Source organism: Dasypus novemcinctus, chromosome 4 (assembly GCF_030445035.2).
Source record: "Dasypus novemcinctus isolate mDasNov1 chromosome 4, mDasNov1.1.hap2, whole genome shotgun sequence".
Classification (NCBI taxonomy): domain Eukaryota; kingdom Metazoa; phylum Chordata; class Mammalia; order Cingulata; family Dasypodidae; genus Dasypus; species Dasypus novemcinctus.
The window spans coordinates 162,596,533-162,617,081 of record NC_080676.1 but is presented as its reverse complement, the minus strand read 5'-3'; the positions used below and the strand labels follow the sequence as shown (position 1 = coordinate 162,617,081).

At 48.3% G+C, this 20,549-nt stretch overlaps 1 long non-coding RNA gene across 1 annotated transcript; it reads left to right on the top strand.

The window, feature by feature from the left end:
- Positions 1 to 13,677: 13,677 nt before the first annotated feature.
- Positions 13,678 to 16,425, top strand: LOC111761868 (uncharacterized). The gene is made up of 3 exons (XR_002795106.2): positions 13,678 to 13,926; positions 14,346 to 14,399; positions 15,886 to 16,425. It is a non-coding gene; the product is annotated as an uncharacterized lncRNA (long non-coding RNA).
- The last annotated feature ends 4,124 nt before the right edge of the window (positions 16,426 to 20,549 follow it).

Below are 20,549 nucleotides of genomic sequence, written 5' to 3'. Positions count from 1 at the left end.
TTCTGTTTTGACAGGGACCATTTAGAGAACGAGACCTGTCCTTCTGTTTGGATTTATGAGTTTATTGGAGGAAAAAAGTAAAAGAGTAAAGAAGTTAGAAGTGAAGGAGAAACAAATAAGGAAGAAAGGGCAGGAGAAAATGCAAGTCAGACTGGGAGAGGGGGAGGGCGGTGGCAGGGCTGGAAATCTGCATTTTAATGCCCTCCCTGGCTCTACCTCTAACTGGGAGAGAAGTAGCAGGGGTCCCACAAATCACCCACCCCGCAGGCTTAGGGTCCACCCCATGCCCAGGCTCAGGGTGCAGGACACCCCACCCCCCACTCCCAAGTTCAGGGCACAGGACACCCCCATCCTCACCTTCCAAGCTCAGGGTGAGTGGCACCCCATCCCACCCCCGACCCTGACCTACCTTAGAGCACAAGACCCCCCACACACACCTTGTTCAGGTGGGGGGCAGCCCCCGTTCCACCACCCCCATGAAGCTCCCAGCACAGAAACGCTCCCTCCACTATGAAGCTCAGGGTGTGGGACACCCCTCGACAGGCCGCCACGTCCAGGGGAGCAGGGAGAGGAAAGGGAAGGAGAGGCAGGAGTTGCAGAGTGGCTCACCGAGGCAGGCCCTCCCAGCAGGGCTCAGTCAGCCGCAGCCTTTGAGCTCAGGTTTCCCCGGTGGGCGTGGGCCACCTGCTCAGCGGTGGGGGCAGCTGGGCTGGCAGGGCCCTGGGTGCAGACAGCTGGGACCCGGAGGGAAGGACGGTGCAGCAGTTCACCTCAGGGTGCTGTGATAACTAACTTGGGGAAAGGGGCTCCGGGCCGCGGGAGATGCCCAGGCATGCCCGGCCCCTGACGAAGCTCCCGGGACCCCTCAGGCCCTCCAAAGTGCCCACCAGCAGGCAGAGGCCGGGAGGGTGGCGGGCAGGCCTGGAGCCATGGGAGCATTGGTTGAAGAAGCTTGGGAATCCCATTGTGAGGCTGCTCCCAGGCCCAGCCCGGGCTGTGCCTGCAGATTCAGGGCCCCCAGCCAGCGCACCCCCCTGGCTCAACCTGGCCCCAGCCTAGCCTTTGCCCCACCTGCCTCCTGTCCTACCCTGCTCCTGTGGGAGCGCATGTCAGTGGACCCCCAATTCCATCCTCTCTACTCTTCCCCAAACACTTCCACCAAACTGTTGCCAAGGAGCCCATACCAGGCCTCAGGTTTCATCCATCTCAAGGTGCATTTCTGTGTATGAGATGGGAGTGGGAAGTCCCCAGACACCAGAAGGAGTTCAGCAGCTAAGAGGCTCCATGGAGCTGGGGGGGCAGTGGGAGCTTAACGAATCACTCAATTTTTTTTTCAAGAAAGTTCCAGAAACTATCACGGAAATAAGAATTGTTACCGTTTAAAAGAAAGAAAGAAAAAAGAGCAATGGGAGCTCCAAAAAGAATTATTAGAGATAAAAGCACAATTTTTGAGAATAAAAGGAAAACTCCGAAGAGGCAGTAAATGGCAGCAGGGACACGGCTAAAATCAGAGACAGGGAATTAGGAGCTTGATGTAACTCAAGGAATTGTTGCCACCCCCCAAGGAAAAAGGCAGGGAGACGGGGACTGTGGACTGAGCTGTTTAACACAGAGTGGGGGCCAGGAACTCTTGTCTTCCACGTGTCAGGAGTGAAATGGTATCAGGGGGTAAAGCAAGATCGAAGAAATGACATTTTCCTTGAGCTGAAGACATCAGCACAGAAATGCTCACCAAGTACCAGGCAGGACCCTTTAAACAGACACCTGGGAATTCCAAGCATAAAGAGAAAATTACTTAAGCTTGTGTGCAGGAAGGAACCCCCCCCCCCCAAAAAAAAGCAGTTAGCTATAGAAGAGCAGCCTTGGCAGGCATGGGAGGCTCTAGAAGACTAAACTATAGAAGACAGTAGGACAGATTGAAGGTAAACAGGATGGGTCACTTGAATTCTCTTTTCAACCAGATGATCTCTCTTGTAGGAGGGAGTAAAAGGAAGTAAGTAGGTGAGTGGATGTGATTCCAGAGGTTGAACACCTGCTTCATACATGGGAGGTCCCAGGTTCAGACCACTGGGCCTCCTTAAAAAAAAACGAAAACAAACAAAAGCAAACAAAGGAGAAAATCAACTCAGGGAAGCAGATGTGACTCCGTGGTTGAGCACCAGCCTCCCACACACAAGGTCCCGGGCTCAATCTCCGGCCCCAGTACCTCAAAAAACAAAACAAATGAACAAAAAGCGGTGCCTTCCAGATGCCATTTCTGAAAAATTTTCACTCATGAAATACTTCAGCCAAATGAAGAAAATGAATCAGAAGGAGGAACCAAGAAAAGGAAGAAATATGCAAAATAGACAAAGCAGTGAGCAATGATGCTAGTCAAACCGAATTGATTCTATGTGATTAAGATAGAAACTTTCAGAACCAACTCTAAACAATTAAACCTAACAATTGTGGATAATATGATGGAAAAATACAACACAATTCTTAAGAAAGGATTCTTGAACAGGAGGCAATGTGTGAAAAACAAAGCCACATTGCAAAACCATGAAACTGAGAACCAAAATTCTGGGTTATTCCGATGAAGTCTCTTTGGGCGGCAGGGGGTAGGGGAACGAGGGAGAAAAGAGAAGGAAAAAAAGCCTGGGAGTGTGGCCGGGGTGAGGTGAAAGGAGGAAGTGTGGGAGGGACATGTGGCACTGAGGTGGCACTGAGGCTCGAGCCCTTTCCCCAGCTTTTGCCCGCTGTGTGATCTGGAGCAAAGCACGTCACGTGGTAGCCTCCCAATCTGTAAAACGGGACATAAACCCACGTCATCGAATATTTATGACAATAGAGACAATAAAGCCCACTCCCTCACATAGAGCTGGCCCATTCTAAAGGCTGTGAGAGTCACTGGCTATTCTTTTAATTAATAATTATGCCAACGATTATTATTATTGATAGTGTAGGAAAATGTAGGTTTAAATGTTACTTTTTTTTACACGAAACACCTGGAGTTTCACTGAAGCAATTATAGAACTGTACCAGAAACCCTACTAATTTATCAGCTGGGTTTGGCGTGTTGACGTTTTCCACCGAGGTGACAAACCTTAGCCCCAGTGGAGTCTGGTGGAGTGAAACTGCTGTCTTCAAAACAGGGACGGGGCGGATCTGCCTCTGCCTGTGAGTCAACAGTGCAGATAGGCCCTGGCGCCCCTGGCCACCCAGCGCTGGGTTTGGCTTGGGAGGTGGAGATTGTTTGCTTTCTCTGTGAGAAGGGGGCCCCTCCCTCTCAGGCAGGTGGGGCAGGCCAGAAAGCAGGTAGGAAGTGACTGCGTAAGAATTCTCCTGTGGGGCAAAGAGCAGGATGTAGACTTGAACACAGAATGGGCTTCGGTTTTAAGCCACAGGTCTAGGATTTGAATCGCCAGGCAGACGGTTCCCAGTGGCCTCCTTGGGTATAATAAGGTATAATAAGGTATACTCCTTGGGTATAATAAAACGGGCCGGGCGGCCTCTCCCCCAGAGCCGGAGCCAGTTGCCCGCCGGGGGTGAATCCAGTTAAGCAGCTATTCAGAGTGGGTGTGCTGGTGGCAGCCGGCAGGCGGTTCCAGCCAAGACTCTGGACTTTGGAGCCCCAGCCTCCTGGGGCTTCAGGGGAAGGGAAGGACTTCCGGTTGACATTTATATTCTTGGCAGGTAGGTTCGAAGCCATACAATCAGCATTAGATTAGTTACTGTTTATCACTGCAGTATGGCAGACCTGGTTCCAAACTCTTACATCTTTTGTCTCCTGTTCCCCGTAAGTAACCCCAAGCGGTGCGCATTTTTACCTCCAACTTACAGGTGAGGCAGCAGCGGAGACCGAGAGAAGTCAAGAAACTTCCCCACTGTAAGTGCAGCAGACCTTGGGCCCAGCGCCGGAGAACTGGTTCCATGGCATAACTTCAGGAAAAGTTTTAGGAAACATTTTTCTTTACGTTTTATTTTTTTAAATCACTTTATGTTTTTTTTCCCTTTATCACTCTTTGCAGGTTTTTCATTTGTGATATTCTTTCCCTGGTTTTGAAGGAAAGCTGTCTATCCCTGCATCCCTGCTTTATAAGGGCGTGGAGCAGGAACCTTCTGCCTAGTGAAACGGAGCAAGCTTGCCTCATCTGCTCTTGAAGGCTGGCAACTTGCTGTGGGCGTGGTGATTCGGTAATGAATTGGCCTTTCCTTCCGGTCGGGGAGGTGATGGTGCAGTGTTTTATTTTCCTAATGCCCTGTGACACCTTGGACTGGGGCATTTTGTCCTGGAAGCTCAAGAGTAAATAACTGCCCCGTCTCCTTGAGGCAGCACTGTTGCCACCCTGGCCACCGGCTGTGATGGGATCCCTGGAAACCAAGTGTGGACCTGGAGTGAGCGTCCACGGCCAGAGAAGGGTGGTCAGGGCTGTGGGCAGCACCTTTGGCCCCAGGCCCCAGAGTGGCCTTGGCTGGTGCTCAGTGCCCACCTGGCCGGCGTTTGGCTGGGTGCTGCGCCCTCTGCCTTCCCTGACTGTTCTTCCGATTTCCACGATCCCTCTCTTGGTTTCCCCTACCGCTCGGCGCTGCCTCCTCTTCTGCTGGTTCCCTCCCTCAAGCTCCTGGTGCTGGAGCCAGCAGGGCTCAGACGTGGTCCCCTCTGCACTGGCCACGCTCACTGCCGGGGCAATCCCACCCAGAATGCCGGCAGTAAAGGCCATCCCAGCTTGTGTCACCAGCTCGTGCCTCTGCTGAACTCCAGTGCTAAGGCTCCCACACCCTACAGCTCTCGGACACATCCACTAGATTTCTAATATACATCTCAAAATGGAACTTGTGTTTTAATTACCTCCCCCCATCACCACCACACACACACACACCTGCCTGTGGTCCTCCCATCTCAAATATCCTCTCCATCCATCTACTGTTCACGCCCCACTTTTAGGAGATATCCTTAACTCTTTCTTCTCTCATATCCTATATCCAGTTGTCAGGAATCACGCTGGCTCTGCTTTCAAAATGTGCTAGAAATGGACCAACAGCTCCTCACCCCTCCAGGGCTGCCTGGCCCGAGCCAGGACCTTTGCCCACCTGCCCTAGCCTCCTTGCTGGCCTCCTGGCCTCTGCGTTGCCTGGCGACAGAGTGATGCTGTTAACACAAGTCTTCTCCTGTCCCTCCTTGGCTCAGAACTGTGCCTTGACTCCCACGGACTCCCGCGTCACAGGGTGGCCGTGGCCCCTTCCCAGCAGAGCCCTCTCATCAGCCCAGCCCTTCAGCCGCCTTGTTCCTTTCTGAAGGCTTTGGTTTGCTGAAGCCTTGGGGCCTCCTCCTTGCCTAGTTTTCAGCTGGAAAGGTCCCTCTGCCACTCGCCCTTCCTTCAAGTGCCTACTAAAGGTCACCCTTCTATTTTACAGTGCAGCCAGTCCTTGTCCTGGGGTTCATCCTGTCTCCATGTCCTCCTCCCCTTCTTACCCTTCCTTCCTTCCTTCCTTCCTTCCTTCCTTCCTTCCTTCCTTCCTTCCTTCCTTCCTTCCTTCCTTCCTTCCTTCCTTCCTTCCTTCCTTTCTTCCTTCCTTCCTCCTCCCTCCCTCCTCCCATCCTTCCTACTTCCCTCCTTCCCTCCTCCCATCTTTCCTTCCTTCCTCCCTCCTTCCCTCCTCCTTCCTCCCTCCCACTTTCCTTCCTTCATTTCTCTCTTCCTTTCTCTCTCTCTTTCTCTCTTTCCTTCCTGCCTGACTGCCTTCTCTCTCTCTTTTTCTCTCTTTCCCTCTCTCTCCCTTTCTTCCTTTTCTTTTTTTTTTATTGCACAGCACTTACCATGTTGTACCAAACCATACAAATCAGTAATCCATGATCTTTACTGTTTGCTGTTCATTGTCTGTCTCCCTCCCCAGCACTTAACCTCTATGAGGGCAGCGATCTTTACGTATTTTGTTTACTGACGCATCCCAAATGCTGAAATCAGAGGCAGGCGTGCAGCAGGCACTCAATACCTTCTTGCTGAATGAATGAATGAATCACAGGGGTCCCCAAATAGCTCTGCTTGGTAGCTGTTGGAAGTTCTCTCAGCCTCTGTTCCTGCAGCTGTGGCTGAACTGGGCCCACGGGGTCAGCTGCTGCCCTGCGAGCCACGCTGGCATCCAGTGGTGCGGCTCTCACTGATGGGATGACGCCATCTGTCCCCAGTTATGCTGAGATGGCCACAATGTTTCTAAAATGGCGGTGCCTCAGGCTAACCCCAGTGACCGGGAGAGGCTCTTCATTTCCTAATGGGGCAGGAGACACTTCTGGAACAGACTGGAAGGCAGGTCCTTAAAAAAAAAAGGGAAGAGGAAGCCGAGGACACCACAAAATCTTAGTTTCTGCAGAGAGCAACACAAAGCTTCAGAGAAATAAAACTTTCCTAGTAAAGAAAACATTCATCAAAAACAATGTCATGGGCGGCGGACTTGGCCCAGTGGTTAGGGCGTCTGTCTACCACATGGGAGGTCCGCGGTTCAAACCCCGGGCCTCCTTGACCCGTGTGGAGCTGGCTCATGCGCAGTGCTGATGCACGCAAGGAGTGCCCTGCCATGCACGGGTGTCGCCGCATAGGGGAGCCCCACGCGCAAGGAGTGCGCCCCGTAAGGAGAGCTGCCCAGCATGAAAGAAAGTGCAGCCTGCCCAGGAATGGTGCCGCACACACGGAGACCTGACACAACAAGATGACGCAACAAAAGGAAACACAGATTCCCGTGCCGCTGACAACAACAGAAGCGGACAAAGAAGACGCAGCAAATAGACACAGAGAACAGACAACCTGGGTTGGGCGGGGGGAAGGGGAGAGAAATAAATGAATAAATAAATCTTTAAAAAAAACCATCATGGTTGTAAAACACCATTTTCAAGTGAGAGGATACTGAAAATCTTGATTTTTTTTGGTAAAAAGAAAAACCTGATAATACAATTTTTCATTGTGTTTTTCCATTAAATAGTTAGAATTTCATGCAAATTCCTCCTTCACATAGTCATGCAAATCCAGTTGGTTTATGGAATATATTTTTATTAAACACTGTTTCTGAGACATAGTTCTTTTATTTACTTATTTCTTGCGTGCCTTTGTGGTAGTTTGAAATTGTTTTATGAATCCCCAAAAGAAAAAGATGGTGTTTGTGAACTAACCCATGCCTGTGGAGGTGAGGGTGTGACCCTGTCAGCTGGACTACGTCAGTGAGGTGTGGCTCGGGTTGTCTCTGCCCTCTGCTGGGACTGATGTAAACGGGGGCACACACAGGAAAAGGGGGATCTGCCGTTTTGACCTGGCCAAGGGAGAGAGAGGGCCCAGGTTTGCCTCCAGCTGCGGAGAGGCAGAGAAGTCCCTAGGGCCTGAAAGGTGAGGCCCAGAAAGATGCAAGTGGTTGCCCACAGCTGAGCTCCAGGAGACAGGAGATTCTGAAGAGAAAGGCGGAGATTGGGGGCCATCTTACTTTGCCACATGGCCAAACAGGATCATAAGTAGGGGGCTTTGGTGGGAAAACACCTCTGATGGTGCCTCAATTGGGACGTTTAGCGGTCTTGGAGCTCTAAGCTTTCACCCCTAAAAAATTTCCCATTAAAAAAGCCAACTCCTTTCTGATACTTTGCATCAGCAGTCCTTTGGCAAACCAAAACATTCTTATTTCCCATATGATATACTTTTATTTCCCTCTTTATTTATTTATTTTTTAAATGTGACATTCAGAAAATATAAGAGGTTCCCATATATCCCCCACCCCCTGACTCCACTTCTCCCACATCAGCAACCTCTGTCATCATCGTGGCACATTCATTGCATTTGGTGAATACATTTTGGAACACTACTGCCCCACATGGATAGTAGTTTACATTGTAGTTTACACTCTCCTCCAGTCCATTAGTGGGTTATGGCAGGATATATAATGTCCAGCATCTGTCCCTGCAACACCAAATGATATACTTTAGTGCCAAAATGTCTTTTTTTTTTTTCTTCCTATTTTTACAGTGTTTTAATTTTATTAGCCCCCACCAGCCCACTGCCACATTATCATGTAGGCAGAAGGGGATTTGCTGAGTTGTTGCCAGAATGTTTTTCTTATTTTAGTTAACACTTAAACATGTCTTTTTTTCTTCCTTTTTTAAAACAAGTTTATTTCAAATTAAAAAAAATAATAACTGAAAAATGCAGCTCAACAATTTATAGAAGCATTACTCTTAAAAGTTCTGTCCAGACACTTTTATATCATCTAATTCTAACTAATAACTCAGGTGTTTCACTTGTGTTCAGAAAGACATAAAGAAGAACACAGATTAGTTAAGTGGCATAGTCAAGTTCTCTATTAATTAATATGTCTTTTTAAAAAACTTTGTTCTTTTGCAATTGAGATCATAATCTCTGAAAATACTGTTAATGTTAGCAGATCCAGATTTGGACATTTAGGGTAAACAATCTCCAACTGTCCTCTAGCCAGAGAATACAGTAAGAACCTGGATTTAGATTCTGTGATGGGTAAGTTCATGTGTCAGTTTGGCCAAGATTTGTTGTCCAGTTGTTTGGCCAAGCAAGCAGCAGACTGATTATTACTGTGAGGCTACTTCATGGATTTAAATCATTGTCAGTTGATTGCATCTGTGGCTGATTATATCTGCAAATCAACAAAGGAGACTGCCTTCAACAATGAGAGAAGTCTCATTCAATCAGTTGAGGCTTTAAAAGGAGAAGTGATGCTGTTAGCAGCCATAAGAGAGAATTTCCATCTCTGCTTCAGCCAACCAGCTTCTCCTGGAGAATTCATCAAAGACTTCCATTGGCATTCCCAGCTTATGCCCACCCTATGGAATTTGGACTTGCCAATCTCGTTTCATGAGACAGTTCTTATGAAAATCTAATAATATTTACAGTTTATCTCCTGTCAGTCCTCTTTCCCTAGAGAACCCTGACTAATACAACTTTGGTACCAAGAGAGTGGGGTGCTGCTACTGCAAACACCAAAAATGTGGAAGTGGCTTTGGAATTGGGTAATGGGTAGAGGCGGGAAGAATTGTGAGGTGCTTGATAGAAAAGGCCAATATTGCTTTAAAAGACGGTTGGTGGAAATATGAATGCTAAAGATACTTTCAATTGGGCCTTAGACAGTAATGAGGAATGTGTAATTGGAAACTGGAAGAAAGGTGATCCTTGTTATGAAATGGCAGTGAACTTGGCGAATTTGACTTCTGATGTCAAATAAAAGGCAGGATGTGAAAGTGATGAACTTAAATACTAGCTGAGGAGATTTCCAGGCTTACTGTCAAAAGTGCAGCCTGGTTTCTCCTTGCAGCTTATAGGAAAATGCAAGAGGAAAGGCATAAACTGAAAACTGATCTCCTGGATACAAAGACATCAGAAATTGATGGTCTGGAAAATTCTGAGTTTCTGGAAAGTGAGTTCCCAGAGACTAGTGCTCCATGTAAGGATTTAACTGAACATGGAAACAGTCAGCAATTTCTGTGGAAGTTAGGATTGTAAATGAATTTATTAAGGAAGGATTCATGGAAAGTTCCTTTCCTGATGGTTTGGACCTCTGTGTACTACATGCAAAACTGACAAATTTCTTTGTGAGATCTGTATGAATATACCCACAGCCAGCCTGGACTAAAATGGACAGAAAAGGGAGAGATTGAAGGAAAAGTCATTTCAAGGGCAGAACCGTGGAAGCTGAGGTCTGAACCTAAGACATCCTCTCTAGCCAAGAGAGTGGGCCCACAATGTGTGTGGAAAGGGTAAGTCTACCCTAGCACCCAATCATTTTCTTCATCTTACAGATGAAAAAATCGGGGTTCTAGGGCTAAATTACTTGTGCAAAGTTGGTGCTCATTGCCCTCCTGTGTGGCTGAAAGCATCCTTGGGGTGTGTACTCCCAGTAGTAATTTTTTGACAGGTGACAGTCCTGGCAGAGTATAGCAGTTTGATATTTTTTATGAATTCCAAAAAAGAATAAAAGATTATGCTTATAAACTGGTCGGTTCCTTTGGCATGATAACCCTTTGATTGTATTAGATTCAGCTGAGACATCTGATTAAATTAAGATTAGGGCTCTGATCCAACCACATCATTAGAGTACGACTCAGCTCTAAGTCCCAGCCCCCTTGGGGATGAAACAGATGCTCACACAGAAGAAAACACACAGAGAAGGAGAACACAGAAGCAGATGTGCAGGAAGGGAGAGAGCTCCATAGACATGGCCCTGGGAAGAGAGATGAGCCTGATACTCTACAGCCGACCCTCTACAGCTGAGCCCAGGAAGAAATGAGCCCCTGGGAGAGAGACAAGCCTTATCCCAGCCTATGGCTAAGATCTGAAGAAGCTGGGACCACAGAACCTTGACAGAAAGGAGGAAGGCTGGACCCTCACAGACATTGCCCGCCATCTTGTGTCAACACATAGCAACAGACTTTGGGTGAGAAAGTACCTCTTATGATACCTTGAGTTGGACTCTTTAGGGCCTGGTAACTGTAAGCTTCTACCCCAAATAAATATCCTTTACAAAAGTCAATGGAGTTCTGGTACTTTGCATCAGCACCCCCTTTGGCTGATTAATATGTAAGCCCTGCTGCCCTTCCCCACAAATATATCCTGTGCTCAGGACCAGGTATGCCAGCTTGGCCGGATACAACCCAGTCCCCGAGCAGATAAGGGAACTGCTGGCATGTTCCTTCCCCTATGTCCTGAGCATGTGTAAATATTCCCTGGGGACAGTCTGAATCATGACATCCAGCTCACGTCTCCATGGTATATCTGTCCATGGTGGGAAGGGCGCAGGGTTCCCCCACTCCAGCACCCACACACAAAGCAGGTGCAGCTTGCAGACCTGCTGGCTATGGGAACAGATGTCCAGTAGTGAAGCTGTCCTTGCTCTATGTCTTCTCCATGTGAGTAAGACATCGTGCTTTTGCTCCAGTGCTGACGTTTCTCTAGGTGTTCCTTCTCCTGATTGACAAATTCAAGTAGGGTTTGTAGCAGTTTGATATGGTTATGAATTCCAAAAATAGATATCAAATTATGTTTGTAATCTGGTCTGTACCTGAGTATGATTATGTTATGATTAGGGCTTTGACGAGGCCACGTCATTACGGCTTTGAGTCCCCACCCACCAAGGGACAGATAAAAGGCATGGCAAAGGACAGATTTGGAAGGGTTTTTGATGTTGGAGTTTGATGCTGAAGCCTTAAGCTGGAGCCCTGGGAAGTAAGCACACAGAGAAAAAAGAAGCAAGCCCCAGGAAGAGAGGAACCATGATCTCAGGAAGAAGCAAGTACTGGGAAGAGAGGAACCCTGAACCCAGAGAGAGGCAAGACCCTGGAAGAGAGGAACCAGGAAGCCTGAACCCTCGCAGATGACAGCAGCCATCTTGCTCCAACACGTGGAAATAGACTTTGGTGAGGAAAGTAACTTATGCTCTATGACCTGGTATCTGAAAGCTCCTACCCCAAATAAATATCCTTTAAAAAAATGAACCGATTTCTGGTATTTTGCATCAGCACCATTTTGGCTGAGTAATACAGGGTCTATCCCCACTCCAGGTTGGAATCCGTCTGTCTTGGTTTGCCAGGGCTGCTATGACAAACACCATGCCGTTGGTTTAAACAATAGGGATTTATTGGCTCCCGGGTTTGGAGGCTTGGAGTCCAACTTCAAGGTCTTGACGGGGCTGACTTCCTCTTGGGGTCAGCAGAGTTCCGGCAGCCTCTGTCACCCGGGGTGATCTCTCTTTCCCCTGTGTGTGCTCCAGTTTCCCCTGACCTGTGGCTTCAGCTTCCTGCTTCTTCCTTGTGCCGGCATCTGAATTTCCTCTGCATTATAAAGACTCCAGTCACTCAGACTGAGACCCACCCAGATTCCCTTTGGCCTCATCTAAAAAGGAAAGTAGAAGAGCCTGTTTTCTAAGTCCACTCCTTAACTAATAGCGCATCTTCAAGATCGTTTTTACAAGCGGGTTTCTGCCCCCAGGGATGTGGATTAGGACTTGCTCATGACTTTCAGGGGATGTATTTCAATCCCCAACACTCTACGGGGATGGAATGCGTGGCAGGCTTCCCTGACCCAGGCCACAGCCACCTCTTCCCTCCTCCACCGTGCGTGCCCGTGTGCACACACAGCAGGCAGTGTACTGATGGATCTATCGGATGCCATGAGGCATGTCCTGTCCACTCACTGCCCTCTAGCAGGTGGCTCTTGGCCCTGACGCAGTGCTCTGATTCTGACAAGGGCCTCTGGGAAGGGGCCACGTGCCATGCTGCTGCCCTGATGCGGGTGGTATGGTCAGGGCAGCCTCCCCTTCCTGGCTGACCACCCCCTGCCTCTGCTCTGGACAGCAAATGGGCATCCAGTGCCACTGGATTGGGCTGTCCTGACGGAATGGCCACAGAGGCTGGGCCTGGCCCAGGCATTGTCCCCTGTACCCACCCCACGGGGAACCACTGGGCACTGGCTCAGTTTCCCCTAAGCTGCAGACTTGGGCCGGTTTTTCCCAAATGTTCCCGTCCTATTGGTCCCCTTCTTCCTGCACTGTCCATCCCGGCCAGCAGCGTCACTCACCTTGTCCCTGGAGCAGAAGACCGGGGCGGCTTCTCCGCAGCCACGCAGGGGCCTGACCTCTGTCCAGGGCTGAGGCCGTGGCCCTTCTGCACGTTCCCGTGCAAGCGTCTGCAGCCTCGGCTTCCTCTTCTGGTTCCCTCTGCGGGCGCCGAGGGGGAGAGGCCCACGGGGTGCAGAGAAGAACGCGAGGGTTTCCATCCTGCCACCTTCTGTGATTTGCCCCCGTATCCACTGTGGCACACGTGGACGCACACAATGCCATGATGCACGTGGACCAAGGCTGCGGCGGCTGTGATCCTACGTGGCGGCAGGGGCGCATCCTGGCCATCTCCTGGGCGGGTGCAGTCACCGTCGTCCCCATTTACAGACGAGGAGACTGAGGACTGGTTGAGTGCGCAGCAAGTTGGGGGGGTGGGCTTGCCCTGACCCCTCCCCACGCGTGCTCTGGGCAGGCGGGCCGTGGTCTGCAGCAGGAGCTCGCTTTCTCTCGGGGAAAGCTGCAGGGCCTCCTTGGGGTCACCCTGCAGCAGCCCTGTCCCTGCCGCCCTTGTGGATTAAACTGTACCCCCAAAAGACGTGTCCTGGGACTGCGGCCTCATTTGGAAACAGGGTCAGTTAAGAGGAGGCCAAACTGGATTAGGTGAGGCCCTGGCCCGCTGTGGCCGGTGTTCTTATAAGGAGAGGGACTTTGGACCCAGGCCGAGCAGGAGGACAGCCGCGAGAGGTGGTGCCACTGCCTCGGTCAGAGCCTGGAGGATTGGAGACAGTGAGTGCCCGCTGTTCACACCCCCAGGTTGGGGGTGCTTTGTGAGGCACTCTCCCACACCCACCCATAGTGATGGCAGCTTCATCCTTGAACCCCAGGAGATTCCTTGTGTGTAAGAAGAAATAAGTGTTTATCCAACGCTGAGGACACCCGGGGCAGGAATGCATAAACCACGCACTCCACTTGGTCTGCAAATTTTTCTCTCCCTTTCCCCATCGCTTGGCTCTCAGAGTTTGGAAGGCCGACCTGTTTGGCAGGTCTCTGACTGAGCAAGCCCGTTCCTTCACATTTCTGGTCTCCATGCCAACAGGGCACTAGCCGGGGGGGCCTGGCCTGCAAGCCGCCTTCCGACCTGGAAACCTGGAAATGGCTGAAAGGAATACTGCAGGGAAGTATGGGCCACTTTGCAAGTGGGTCCCATTTCAGCCGCCCTCTGCCCCATTGTGGCAAATGCTCCTGTTTTCCAGCTCCTGGCGTGCAGTGGGCAGTGAGTGGGCGGTGCCTTCTCTCCCCTGTCCTGTCAGAGCTGGGACAGCTGGCCAGGCTGACCGGGCACACAGGCTCCTCTTAAAACATGGGTGTGAATCTCAGATCGGTTTGAGTAAGGTAGATCCCTAACTGTTTCTTTCTCCCCCTGAATCATCTTTTTTATTTTTTCCTGGTTTGAAATTTTTGAAAGAAAGAAAAAAAGGACATCCCCGTCCATTGGCTTGCCTGCGTGGGTCCATTTCTTTCCGCAGGGTCGATGAATCCCTCATTGTCTGCTACTACAAGCCTGGGCTTTTATTTCTCTTTGTTGTGTACATGTGTAGTACAGTACCAGGTAATGAAAGGATTTTTCTAATGTTTCAGGGCTTTGTTTTCAAGCAACAGCAGAGAGGGGATATCTGCAGACGAGCGAATAAATTCTCAGAAGCAAGTGGCCAAGGACGGCAAATCCTGGAGAAGAGGCTTGAAGAAACTGTTTTCCACGTTTCTTATTAATCTGCTTATTTTCTTTCCTCCCTCACGCTGACTTACCAAAGTCTTCATGAACAGATGTGCACAGCGTCGTTTTGGACCCTTGGACACCTGAGCTGGTAGGGGGCTAACTTCCAGACCCCGTGTAGGCTTGAATATTTTGAATACTGCACAACCCTAGGTGGCGCTGTTCCTAGTATAGTCCATGAGAACCACTCCCACTGGAGTTGTGCAGTCCACACCTTGCACAACTTTATTCTTCTGCAGTCTCATTTGCTTACTTTAAGTCCTGGTTCAGAGATACTGCAGTTTTACTATGCTAACTAGATGAATGAGTCACTGACCTTTAGGAGTAAGAGGCTTTGAACTTTCCACTCAACAGGATCGGAAGGGAGAATAGGGGAGGTTTCTGAAGGGAACAGCTCCTCAGGGAACCCCTATCAGCCCATCATGCCCCATGCCAAAGAATAGATCCCAAAGTCATTGGTTCCTGGAGGACACATGTTGGGTTGCCCTGCAACTGTCTGAGGGGTTATCTGCTCCATTATCCTCTCCTGAGCTCTAGAACATCTGCATGGCTTTGAGGATATAAGGGTGACACCGTGATTATATTTATTTAATAGAGTTGGATAGTTGGAAACAGTAGTGAAAATGATGACAAGCATTTGGCAGTTGTAGTTTTAATATCAGGAAGTAAGATAGGCAAATGGCCTCCTGATTTTGAGCTAACAGCTGGGCAATGTCGGTTGAAGTGGAAGAACAGGAGTTTTTCAGCAACTTGTTCCATTTCTCCACCTGTGCTGGGTTGTGCTCCTGGTGCCCCTCTCCCCCTCGGCCCCTGGAGACCCATTCCTCAGGTCTGGTTGAGGGTCCAATCTATGGAGGGAGGATAACGGCATGAGGGGTTGGGGGGTGGGTATTAGTCAGGTTTCTCTAGGGAAACAGAACTGACAGGAGATATCTGCAAACAGTATGAGGTTTTATAACATTCTTTCACAAGACCCTGGGGATGCACAAGTTCAAACTCTGCAGGGCACGCGTCAAACCAAGGACTCCAGTGAAGATCCTTGATGAGTTCCCAGGAGACTCTGGCTCTCTGACATAGAGCTGGAGATTCTCTCCCTGACTGCTGAAATCACATCCCCCTTTAAGGTCTTCCACGGATTGGATGAAACATCACTCGCTGTTGACAGCAGTCTCCTTAGTAGTTTGTAGATGTGATCAGCCATCTATGCAATCAACTCACTGATGATTAAAGTTCCTGAAATATCCTTGACCCAGTGCTTGACCAGAAACTGGGCACCATCACTGGGCCGAGTTGACACATTAGCTGAACCATCACAGGGAGCAGTAGAGCTGCTCCCTGGTAGTACCCACCTGTGTTCTCTCCCTGTGCACACTCCTTCTCTTCTGTTCTTTTCAGTCTTCTTCCCTTGGTGGATTGAATTGTGTACCCCCATTGGGACATGTTCTTGGTCTCGGTCCCCATTCTGGTGGGTGTGGCCCTATTGTAAATATGATCTCTTCAGGATGTTTCTTCAGTTAAGGTGAGACCCCACTGAATCAGATTAGGCTTTAATCTGGATTACTTGCTTCCTTTATCAGCAGAATGTCAGTTAGAAGGAGAGAGAAGCTACTGGAAGATGCCTGAAGTCAACAGAACCCAGAGGAGGAAGAAGGCATCACCATGTGATGGAAAAGCCAAGGAACCCCAAAGATTGCTGGCCAACCAGAAGACACTGACTCTGGGAAGAAGCCAGCCTTCTAGCTCTGAAGCCAAGAGCCAATAAATTCCTGTGGTTAAACCAACCCATTGCATGGTATTTGCTTTAGCAACCAGGAAACTAAGCACTCCCTTTCCCAGTTTATCATCCCCTTCCGCATGCCACCTTCTTTCTCCAGTGGGTTTTGATCGCCTTTCTGTGATCACTCAGGACTGGTGATGTTGATCCCTCCCAACCTACCCCAGGAATATGATTCATGACAACTTGGACCTGGGCTGCTTTTCAGAGCTCAAGGAAGGCATCTGACTTCATGATGACTTTTGAGCCTCACCATAGCCGTGTGGGAATGGTGGTATCCGAATTATTTTTTATAAAGAGCATTTGCTAGATGTTAATAAATATTTTGCTTTTTAAGACATTACATATTTGAAAAGAAGATTTTCTGTTGCTGATCAATATACAATAAAGCTTTTTCAGATTTTAAATAACCTCCACTACATCTTTACTGTCATAAAAGCTAGGAGTAGAATGTGAATATAATAACACCAATTATTCTAATTTTCTCCTTACTGCAGCGCTGGAATAAGTACCTTACATTTTTATGGTGCTTTATACTTAAAAAAAAATACACGTTCAATTCACAATGTACTTGGATCATCTCAGCAATCTTCTGAGGTAGGAGGAGCAAGAATTATTACCTTTATTTTACCAATTGAGGAAACTGAGGCTCCTATAGGCGAAATGATTTGTTTGGTGTCATAGAAAATGAGGAGAGAGCAGAATTTGAACTTGAATTTAGGTTTTATGAATTTTTTCTTCTATAGAGCTCATTTTCTTTCCTAAAATGATAGTTTCTGGATATAGATATAAAAAATGTCCCCCTGCACACATGCCTACTCATCTGCCACCAAATGCAGTCATTCAGAGAGGCTCCCTCTGATGGCTGGCTTTTCCTCTATTGACCATGACACAATCTTCCCTCCCATCCTCAACACACACCTTTTTTTCCCAGTTTGTTCCATGGAAAGTGGGCACATTGGTATGCAGTCTCGAACGGCTCCATTGTACTTGGTATGGTCCTCATATCTTAGCTGAGTTGGTCCCAGAGGCAGTAGAATGTGGCTGGACTTGCCTCAAAACTAGGAAGGGAAGACTTTCAGGACAAATTTTCTGAGGAATAAACAAGAACAGCCAAGTAATTCTGTGATTGGAGCCAATGGGTAACTGAAAGAAAGCAATTTTCCCATTTGAAGCATGGGTGATGCAATTGTCTCCATAATATGGTCCATTAGACAATTACCACGTTGCCTTGTGCACCCAGAGCACCACAGAAGGCTGTCTGGGGTGAGCTCCATGAGGAGGGAAAGAGCCCTTTGAGCATGCTCAGTGGCTGTGGAGTCACTGGGAGTCTACAACCTACGTCGGTCCCTGGAGAAACACCTGCGTGGTTGATGCATTCACCGGCCCAGAGGGATTAGCTCACAGAGGAACGCAAAGTGAAAATAAGGCATGAAGGATGTGGAAGCAGAGACGTGCTTGGGGTCTGGGAATGAAGGTGGGAAGGGAGACAGGAGGAAAAATATGGGGGAGACTTCAGAGAGAGTCATGAGGATGGGAAGACCAGCTGGTGACAGGAGTGGGGTCATCTTGTCTACCCTTATCCTTGCTGAGTTGGTTCCTCCTTTATCCTCTTTGCTACTGAGCTCCTGTTGAAATATAAGAAAAAGTAGAAAAACAGGTTTTGTGACTGGGTATAATTTCTTCTTTTCTTTGTTTTCTTTTCTAAATTATCTCTGCATGCTTTGCTATAGGAAATATTTCTGTCACTTCCACCCTCCCTGAGTTGGCGGAGCTTCCCGGGTGCCTTCACTCCTTTGGCAGAGTAAACAATACCACGTCTTCATTCTTCTTGATATTTTCTCTGTGAGTAACCTTGTCAACGGCATCTTGATCATCTTTCTCTTTCAATCGCCAAACTGCCTTTGCTAGGATTTGTTTTTTTTAATTCAGATGTTGTCTTAGTTTCCTATGGTTGACATTACAAAATGCCACAAACTCAGTGGTTTAAAGCAGCAGAAATGTATTCCTTCAGTTTTAGAGTTTAGAAACTCTAAATCAGGGTGTCAGGAAGGCCACGCGCCCTCTGAAGCCTCTAGTGAAGAATGCTTCTCTGCCTTTTCTAAGTTTTGGCGGTTACCAGCAATCCGTGTGATTCCCTGACTTGTGATGGCACAAATGCAATTTCTGACTCCATCTTGGCAATGTTGTCTTCCATTTGTGTGTCTCTATCTCATCTCCTCTTTTTATGATCATTGTGGATTAAGAGCCCCCTCGTCCACTATGACCTCATTTTAACTAACTATATCTGCAATGAACCCTATTTCAAATAAGGTGACATTTTGAAATACTGGAACTTAGGACTTCAACATATCTTTTTGTGGGGTCATAAGTCAAGTCAAAACAGATGCCCTCCTTTGTTTATTTTAGTGTGTGCTGACTCTACAATTATACTTGCAGGCAAGAATTCACCTCTCTTTCATCACAGTTCCTTAAATGTGTTTGCCCATCTCCTCCTGGTTATATGTGAATACTAAAACCTTAATTTCTACAGGCATTCCCAATTTCCTAATTTAGTTTTTATGAAAGTCTGGAGGTATAAAAGTTCCCCTAAGTGCATTCAACACCATATCATGATTGTCAGTTGGGTATAGTAGAAAGCGCTCGGGCTTGGAAGTCAACCAAACCTCAGTGTGATCCTGTGCCACCAGTTTCTTTGGGAAAGTTTCTTAGTTCCACTGGACTCCAGTTTCCTCCTCTGTGAATCAGGGCATATATCCCTTCTCTCGCAGGATGGGAACATGAGGTATGCTGTTATGGTCAAGCCTGTGGCACACGTCAGCAGAGGGCACCTGCACACAGTGAGTTCAGTCCTTGGTCCCCTCTTCTTAGCCCCTTTGCTGCAGGGTCTAATGCCACCAAACACAATCGTCCTTTGTCCTAGGAATCACTTAGAAGTTGTCAACACCAGCTTTACTAAAACCAGCACACAGGTTCCCTACATGTTTCATTTTGTACCAAAGGAAAATTTCAGAAAACTTTGGATTTTCACATGTCTGAGAGCAGAGGAAAGTTGGGTGCCATGTCATCTCCACGGCTAACCAGGAGGAGGAAGATCTGGGGTGTTTACGTTGGTGAAACATCTAACTGGGTTTTTCTCCAAAGTGGCATGTTATCACTCTAGGAAATGTTTCTGCCTTGAATGCTGAGACAGTGAAGCAGGGGAGTTGGGGGCCAGGGAGGACGTAGACCTGATTTCAGCAACAACAAGCAGGAGCTCTTCAGGCAACTTGTTCTACTTCCATTCATTTGTGGGAACACAGGGAAATACATTGTGGTCTTTGTTCGTTCCAAAGGTCAGGTTTGTCAGAAGATGGAAGCCGTGTAACTCAGGTGCTGTCATCAGATGAATTATTTCCGTGCGTTGGCTGGGGCCCTCTGGGCCTCAGGCAATTAATGAACTTCTGAGCTTTCCTAATTTACACACATGGAATAATTTCCTGGTCACCGGGAAGTACTTTTAATAACCTGCCCAACTTCGTTAGTTGTAGCATACATGACTTACGTCTAAGTTAGCTTGTCAAAAACCAGTCAAAGCCTTTCCACCAGTCGGCATCAGAGATCACAGAAAGGATCACTTGTTGCAGAGCTTGGAGAGGTCTCTAGAAAGAGCCAAGCCCTTTCCGACATGGTGGAGGGGCCATGCTTATGGCCAGGCTCACAGAGCAGTAGCTGTGGCAGCAGCCGAGGCTGCTTGCCTGGATCTGCAGCCAGAACCTGGGGCAAAGACAGAGGGTGGGGAGGGGGAGGCACCAGAGTGCAGTGCTAGGATGGGACGGGTCACAGGGTGGGGGTACCTTAGGGAGGAGGGGCCTGCACTGCCATAACAAATACCATATATTGGGGGCTTAAAACAACAGAAATTTATTCTTGCATAGTTCTGGAAGTGAGAGTTACAAAATCTGTAGGGGTGAGTCCTTCCTCAATTCTTTCTAACTTCTGGTGATTTACCAGCCATCATGGGGTTCAATCTCTGCCTCCATCATCACTCATCACGTGGCCACCTTCCCTCTTCATCTCTATCTGTCTCTTCTCCTCTTCTTACAAGGACACAAGTCATATTGGATTAAGGACTGACCCTACTCCAGTGTGACCTCATTTGAACTTGCCTAATTCCAACTATAGCAACCCTATTTCCAAACAAGATCACATTCATGGAACCAGGGATTGGGACTTGAACTTGTCTTTTGTGGGGACAAAATTTATCCCATAGCAAAACCCAATGAGACCCTGCCCTTGTCAAAATGGCAGAATGAGATGCTTCAGGGCTCCATGCCCCCCAGAAGCTTAGAACAACTAGTAATAACTGTCTGCAATGTCTTTCTCAAAGCTCCAGAAAACAGTTAAAGGACTGTAGTAAAATGGCAAGTGCAAAATCAAGAAACCAAAAAAAACAAGAAAAAGGCTACTCCAAAGTGGTGAGGGGAA